Here is an 8736-nt window from a genome sequence, read left to right as displayed (position 1 = left end):
TTATAAAAACTGAGGAAAACATAAAATGTACAATTTCCATGAATATGAAAAAAAAGAAAATTTTCATGCTACATTATAAAAATGCCATGCTAGTTTATAAATTTACAAAAAATGTATGATTAGAAAATGTGATGTCTGATCTATAAACAATTTTATGAATTATGACATGGATATGTTGTCAATATGAAAAAAAATGTTTTGGAGAACATATTATTATTATTTTTGCCAAGGACCAGAAAAAGGTCCGTGCCATAAATTGTTTGCTTTATTTTGTACATCATGCATAAAATCTTAAAAAAATGCAAATGTTAGTTTTTTTGGCATGCCAATAAAACAATGACATCCTCCTGATAATAAAAATGTCCTGCCAACAATAATAAAAATGTCATGCTCTCAATATAAAACTGCCAACATGTTAATAATAAGGCCGACATCCTCCTAATAATAAAATGTCATGCTCTTATCATAAAACAGTCATCCTATTGACAAAAAAGTCATGGTACTAATAATAAAAATCCCATGCTCTTAATAAAAAAACACTCATCCTCTTAATAATAAAAGTGGCATGTTACTAATTAGTAAAATTTCATGCTCTTAATAAAAGAAATGTCATGGGGGAATTACAGAAAAGATAAAGAAATTGCTATGCTACATATAATAATAATAATAATAATAATAATAATAATAATAATAATAATAATAATAATAATAATAATAATAAATGCCATGGGGGCATCACAAAAAAGACCAAGAGATGGCCATGCTACATATAATAATAAAATGTCGTGGGGGCATTAGAAGAAGACCTTTAAATGGTAACAAGTAGTACAAATTGTAAAACCACCAATCTATCATTTAATTTAACATAGTATTATAACTTGCTAGTATGGGTCGATATTGCACTTACATTGACATCTCAGCTGTTCTTCGGATCCACTTTCTATGCATGATTACGGATATGAAGCACATATAAGGGATGCACTTTTGTTCACCAATTATATCCATTCTTTTAATGTTGCTTCATAGGTAGTCGCAAATAGTTTAATATCGTGTCTCTTCTTCTTCATTGCATTTGAGTATACATCTCACAAGACATGACGAGCAGATTTTTTTGGTTTAAGGGGGAAATGGTAGGATAAATAGCAACAAACAAAAGTAAACTATTTGTGAACGAGAATGTAATAACCAAACGCTCTTCTCATCGACAACGGCGCCAGAAAAGTTTGACGTCGTGCAAGTGTGCAGGGCCATGTAGCAATTTTGCAGGAAGTAAGGTTTGTCGATCCACATGGAGCGAAAAGGAAGACACCACTATCCCTGTAGCTGTGTTGTCACTTACGCAACTACGCTCACACCCCAATCAGAATTTGGAAATAGTTCACTAAAGTTGGTTGTTGATAGGAGAAATGACTAAAAGAGGGAATTAAACTAAGATATTAGAATGAACGAAAAATAAATACTAAAATAAATGGAGAAAATAAACTACTAAGAAATATGTGATGTCTTACATGAGAACGTTGACGTCTAGGTACGGTCTCATTCAGCCCCGACGCAGACGGAGTTAAGCTTTTTGACTATCTACACATGTGGTTAAGTCAGTCCTTGCATTACAGGATACATGCAATTACATATTGCGGGCGGTTACTCACATAACATTATCTCTCAAGCAGCGTTATGTCGAGACAACTCAATCATCCTACTTCTCGTCCCACACCTGCGACAACTAACGGAAAAACATTAAAGTCACGAGGACCGGACCGAAGGCAATATGTTTTATGGACAATCGTTACTCCGGGAATAGTTGTGTTCCCCTCAACATATCAACGACTGTCATCCGGAGGTCTATCAGATCACACAACTACCTATCAACTTCATGTGTGGCCTGGGGGAATTGGATGTCTCCAGTTACGCCGATGGATCCGACATCTCCAATCACTAAATTACTGCAAAAGGCAAATAAAACATGAAGAAGACACACGTAAATAAAAAAAATTCATATCAAATAACCGCTTACTAGCTAACCAACACATAGTCAACAATTACTCAAATAACATCACACATATAGATGGTTCAAGAATTGTTACAACTCATCACGGAGACTGTGATGGGGGAAGGAGAAGGGGTGTTGGTGGTGGTGATGGAGACGGCGCGACGGCGAATGATGATGGCACGATGGCGGCGACCCATGGTCGTGCCCTCCGGTGGCGACGGTTCCCTTTCGATCTTCTTCCAAGGTTGCATCGATGGAGATGGAGGCTTGGCACAACCCCCAAGTACTTTATGTGGGCGGCAACTGGACGTGGTGAGATGGATTTTGGATGGTTTGTGGTTGAAGAGACGGTTGTCTGACGGGTACGGCGGATGGAGATATATAACCGGCCTCCTCGGGTCTCCTCTATAGATGTAGTATCTGTCCTTTGATTCAAGGGCTCTAGGTGAGCCTAATACTTTCCCAAAACATCCCTTGCAGGCCAAGGAAGCCGCCGGAACAAACGGGGATGAAATCCGCGAAGAATCCCGCCTAAAAGGGGAACTTTCAGAGATTTTTGGGCATGGTAGGAGCAGTGGTACGACCATCTACGGTCGTACCAGAGGCCATCCAACACTTTGGACTCCTTCGGTAAAGCAGTTACCATTTCTTCATATGAACTTGGAATTCGACATTCTTGAGGTTGTTGGAACCGTATGAACGACGTTGATGCACCTGGGATAGTAGATCTTGGTTTCGAGCAATTTGGAAAAATGATGTTTTCACTCTCCAAAATATGTAAGTTTTATGCCTGGGTGTCCTCCACTTCTAAGCTTCTCGCCATGTTAAGTCCATGGGTGTAACATCCCAAATGTTTAATTTGGAATGTTATACATAGGTCATCATATGCATATCATATTTTATTTGCATTTCGGTTTTGATCCTGGAAATTCTAAGCAACTCAAGGACCCACGGAGAGAGTTGGGGATTTCGTTTATTTTCATATTTGAATTTTTCTCAAATTTCAAAAGAGGATAACTTTGTTTTTAATTATTTTTCTCTCCAAAATATTTCCAATATAAAATAAAATAAAAGAGAGGAGATAATATGACTTCTCCAAAATAAAAGAAATATTGGAGGAAAAATGTAAAAATCAAATAGATATTTTATTTGGATTTTATTTGAATTAGAAAAATATGCATTTTTCAAAATTGCATTTTTCGGCCAAGAAAATGTTTACTTTGTTCTAAATATTTTAGTTAGACGGTGAAAATTACTTTTGGCTTTTTTAGATTTTTTTTATATTCATTTAGGATTTTTCCTTTTCGGTGGATTTTATTTAAAAAATGTTCCCGGACCGAACTGGGCCGAAGGCCCAGCCGGCCCGCAGCGCCGCCGTCTTCCCGAATCATGGTCGAGGCGGACTCGCCGGAGTCCGGCCGCGCTATGCCGTCCGCGTCGCCCCTCCCGCAAGCCAGCCTCGCCCCCCTCCTCCATAAATACCACCGCCCCCGCCGCCTCCTCCCCATCCCGCACCGCACCATCACCACCGCCTCCCAGCGTCGTCGCCGCCGGTGCCCACGTCGCCCGCAGCCGCGGCTCCGCCGCCCGCGCCGCTCGACGCCGCCTGCCCGCGCCGCGCCGCCGCCACGCTACCGCGCCGCCGCAGCCGCGGAGCCCCGCCGCAGCCGCCTCGTCGTCCGCCACCGTTGACCCCGCCGACTGCCGGGTTTTTTCCGGTGAACCGGTATAGAACCGTCTGTTTTTTTATTAACCCTAGATTGATTTTTTTAATCGGTTCGGTTTTCTTCGGTTTAGGTTAATTAACGGACGTTCATTCGTTACTTCGTTTTAACGAACAAATTTTTTCGTTAGTCTCTGTTAGCGGACGTTTGTCCGATAGATTTTTCTTTTTCTGTTTATTTTCGGCCAGGGACCTATCTGCGATTATTTTTATCGCAGATTAGCCCCTCATCTTCGCACCCTCGCAACTTTTTAACCGTTCGTCCAAATCCAGTGAAACCAACGCCAAAATCTTCGTATCGAACACCTATTTCTGGTTAATCAACTTGAACATGGTTTTGACGATTTAAAATTTGGTGTCAAGCAGATTTGAATTCGAGGTTCTTCTGATCGTAGTTTCAGTTTCGTAGTTCCGATTCGATCGATTCTTTTTGCAAATCGAAGCTCTTCAGTTGAAATTTTAGATTGGATCTTCTTATTTGAGTTTTACCCTTGCATCTATGCTTGAGTGCTTATGTATGCTATTGTTTGTTTGCGATAGAATTCCCGGAGTGCAAAGCGTGCTACTACGAGTCTCTAGGGTTTGCAGATCGTCAGCAAGGCAAGTAACACATTGATCATACCCCTTTATTAACCAGTTTTTATGCATTAATTACAATCCTCAAACACTGCATGATTAGGATGTGATTAACATGTGGAAATTGGGAAGTAGATGATGAGGTAGAACCTATTGCCCTTTTTATTATCAAACCCTTGGGAGTTATTTCTACGTTATGCTTATATTGCTACGCTATGCTCGTAGACGTGGTTTGATTTGAGTGATCCATGAAAGATGTGAGATTGTTAATTAATGGTTAACTTAAGGTGGCTACTTAAATACACATCTGGGTGGATTGGTTGCGGTCACCTGGGGATATACCAGTGTTGTCCTTGGGTTCGCCACCCAGGCTCAAAGGGATCATAAGATTATTCATGCTAGAAACTTCAGTGTGCAGCCACAAGCTATTATGGGCTCTAGCATAGTTGAGTATGTTGCATTACCTCTTTCAGTGTAGACTAGCAGATGTAGGGGAAAGTAGGAGTAACTGTCTACCCAGAGTAAAGAGTTAATGTTTCTGAAAGACTGTGTCTCGGTCATCCATTTCTCAAACACCATGTAGTGCGAGAAATCCAACGGAGGAGATCGAGTCTTGTGGGGAAAAGTGCGCAAACCTCTGCAGAGTGTACAAACTAATCATGGTTAGTCGTGTCCCCGGTTATGGACATCTTGAGTATCTGGTTGGATTATCATGTTGATCTCATCAATCTAAATTAATTTGTTGGGTTGTTAATTACTGCTTAATTGGGATTGAGATGGGGTTACCATTCTCAATGTTTCAACTACCATGATAGTTAAACAAAATATATTTCTTTATTGTAGGGAAAAATTGACTTTTCGCAAAAACATTATAACCATAGAGCCTCCACCAGCCATATATGCATGTAGTGATAGCATATATCTTGTTCATTGCTCTACTGTGTTATTTTGCCAGCATATTCCATGTGCTGACCCGTTTCGGGCTGCAACGTATTATGTTGCAGACTTTTCAGACGAAGAGTAAGGTGCGCTAGGTCGTTGTCGTGCACTCAGCTATGCCATTGGAGTTGATGGACTCGCTTTATCTTCCAAGTCTTCCGCTATGATCTTATTTAGATGGCCTTAAGCCATATTATTGTAATAAGTTCTCTTTTGAGACATTCGATGTAATAAGTGTGTGATTGCACTCTGTTATAAATCCTTCAAGTACTGTGTGTGTCAGCATTACCGATCCAGGGATGATACTTATACACAAAGATTTGACCGTCTGAGGTCGGATCGCTACAAGATGGTATCAGAGCACACACTGATTGTAGGACACGACCACTAAGATAAACCATAGGTCACTCTTCTCTACTCATTTCTGACTCCTCTCCATTTTCCACACTATAGGATGGCGGACTCAAGGAACAAGTTTGCTCAACCGGATGAAGACACACCTTTTGGGAGACACTTGAAAGAAGTCACTAGGTACCTCAATATCAGAATACCAAGCTTCACCGGTACCTACACCGCCACTTTACCAGAAGAGGAGCGTTGGATGATTCGAGTTCAAGTTCCAGGAAGGACATTCACGCCAGTTACTGAGCCCATAGAGTTTTCCTTTGATGCACCAACCTGGAGTCTAGATAAGAGCATGGCAGCCCACATCGCCATGGGACGCATCGGCGAAGTTTATCACAAGGATCTTAAGGACACCATCTACCAGATATGTGGGTGCCGAGATGAGCAATGGGAGATGATCAGCACCAGGAGGGATTGGTCCATTGCAGTTTTCATCCAGGAGTTAAACCAGCACATTCGTCGACAGGAGAACCAAATGTGCGCAAGCATGATAGATCTAAAGAAGGTGATGACCAGGAACATGGAGCTTGAAGAGGAACTCAAGTCTACACGAGATGGATATGAGGAGGAAATCGCAATACTAGTGGAGAAGAATGACGACCTGACAAGGAAGCTTGGAGTATTCATGGGAGATTGACCCCGCGCCAGGAGGAGATGACGACCATCCCGAGGACTACATCATCATCGACGACACCGACTCCGACCCCGACAGTAGTGATGATGATTACGAAGACGAAGCTGGAGCGGATATCATGGAGTCTTCCACCGATCAAATTTTTTAGTCGACCACCACATCAGTAGTAGTATTCCCCCATGTATATAGTAATAGTCCGAGCACTGTAACGATAGTTAGATCGATTGTATGCCCTTGTTTGAATTGATTGGTGTGATATGAATGTGTTTGTCTCATGTGCATATAGTTAGTGTTTTCTCACTAGACCTCATTCTATTCTAATCTCTCCCCTCTAAACCCATCAGATGCCTCCGAGACGTGACCCCAGATTTGTCTTCCCACCGGAGCTCACTCAGTTGATCCAACAGCAGAATGCCTTGATGCAGTTACTAGTCTAGAACCAAGGCAACAACGACAACAACAACAACAACAATAACAACAACAACAACAACAACAACAACAACAACAACAACAACCCACCGCCACCACCTCCAGTTGACAACTTAGCCCGTTTTTCTGAGGTTGCAACCGCCGGTGTTTTCCAGTAGCACTGAGCCGATAGTTGCTGATGACTGGCTACGTAGGATTGGAAGGGAGTTGACCACCGCAGGTTGCACAAATGCTGAGAAGGTGCGTTTTGCCGCACATCAATTGGATGGACCTGCATCCTCATGGTGGGAGAATTACACAGCCACTTTTCCCATAGCCAATGTCACTTGGGAGCAGTTTCGGCAAGCATTTCGCACAACACATGTCTCAACTGGAGCTATGAGCATGAAGAAGCATGAGTTTCGCAACTTACGCCAGGGAAACCGTACTGTGGGGCGGTACATGGATGAGTTCAGCAAGTTAGCCCGCTATGCCCCAGATGATATGGCCACAGATGCCGCGAAGCAAGAGAAGTTTATGGAAGGGCTGAATGATGAGATGAGTATGCAGTTGATGGTAGCGACATTTGCTAACTACCAGGAGTTGGTAGACAAGGCTCTTATGATTGAAGGGAAGCAGCAGCAGATTGAGAGCCGCAAAAGGAAGTATGGACAAGGGAAGTACAATTCAGGACCTCAGCAGAAGCCTCGTTTTACCCCGAACTCGGGAGGATATACCCATAACCATGGAGGCCATACGCACAATGGAGGAAGTTCGCATAACCATAGTGGCCCCAAGAATGGAAATGGGAATGGAGCAGGCAGCAACCAGAACCGCTCTAACCCAGCCACACCGACTAAGAAGGACCAAAGTCACATTACTTGCTTCAAGTGCGGGAAGACTGGACACTATGCCAATGAGTGTCCTGAAGCAAAGAATGGAAATGGCAATGGAAGCTCTGGGAAGAAGCCCAACCCTTTTAACAGGGGACAAGTGAACCACGTGAACGTGGAGGAGGTTGAAGAGCAGCCCGATGCAGTTATCGGTAAGTTTTTGGTTAACTCATTTACTGCAATCGTTCTTTTTTATACTGGTGCATCGCATTCATACATTTCAAGGGGATTTGTGGATAAGTATAAGTTGCCCACTAAAGTTCTTAGGACACCTATGTTAGTAAGCTCACCAGGAGCGGAGTATATGGCAAGCCAAGGATGTTTTCAGATGCCATTGACCATAGGTAGGCACGTCTTCCCCTCAGACTTAATAATTCTGGAGTCGCAAGGATTGGATGTGATACTAGGCATGGATTGGCTATCGATGTATGGAGGAAACATCGATTGCGCCAGTAAGTCAGTTCTGCTCACCACCCCGAAGGGAAAAACGATTAAGCATGTATCCAGACATGCGCGAAGGAGGACCCAAGTAAATTCTCTCACGGGAGTTGTTCAGGAGGAAGTGCCTATAGTGAAGGATTATCCGGATGTATTTCCAGAGGAACTACCAGGAATGCCGCCGGATCGAGACATTGAGTTTTTGATAGAGTTGTTGCTAGGCACCGGACCGATATCGAAGGGGCCATACCGGATGCCTGCAAATGATCTGGAGGAAATTAAGAAGCAGATTAAAGTTATTGGAGAAAGGTTACATTCGGCGAAGTTCATCACCGTGGGGAGTCCCAGTGCTCTTGGTTGAGAAGAAGGATGGATCGTTGAGAATGGTTGTTGATTATCGTGCATTGAATGAGGTAACGATCAAGAACAAATACCCACTACCGATGATCAATGATTTGTTTGACCAGCTGAAAGGAGCTAAAGTATTTTCCAAGATCGATCTGCGATCAGGATACCACCGGCTGAAGGTCCAAGAACAGGATATACCTAAGATAGCCTTCACCACAAGGTACGGGCGATATGAGTATACGGTTATGTCATTTGGATTGACTAATGCCCCTGCCTATTTCATGAGTATGATGAATAAGGTGTTCATGGAGTTCTTAGATAAATTTGTCGTGGTGTTCATTGATGATATTTTGGTATACTCGAAGAATGAAGAGGAACACAA

Source organism: Triticum aestivum, chromosome 5D, assembly GCF_018294505.1.
Source record: "Triticum aestivum cultivar Chinese Spring chromosome 5D, IWGSC CS RefSeq v2.1, whole genome shotgun sequence".
NCBI classification, from domain to species: Eukaryota; Viridiplantae; Streptophyta; class Magnoliopsida; order Poales; family Poaceae; genus Triticum; species Triticum aestivum.
Note: the sequence above shows the minus strand (reverse complement) of the source record.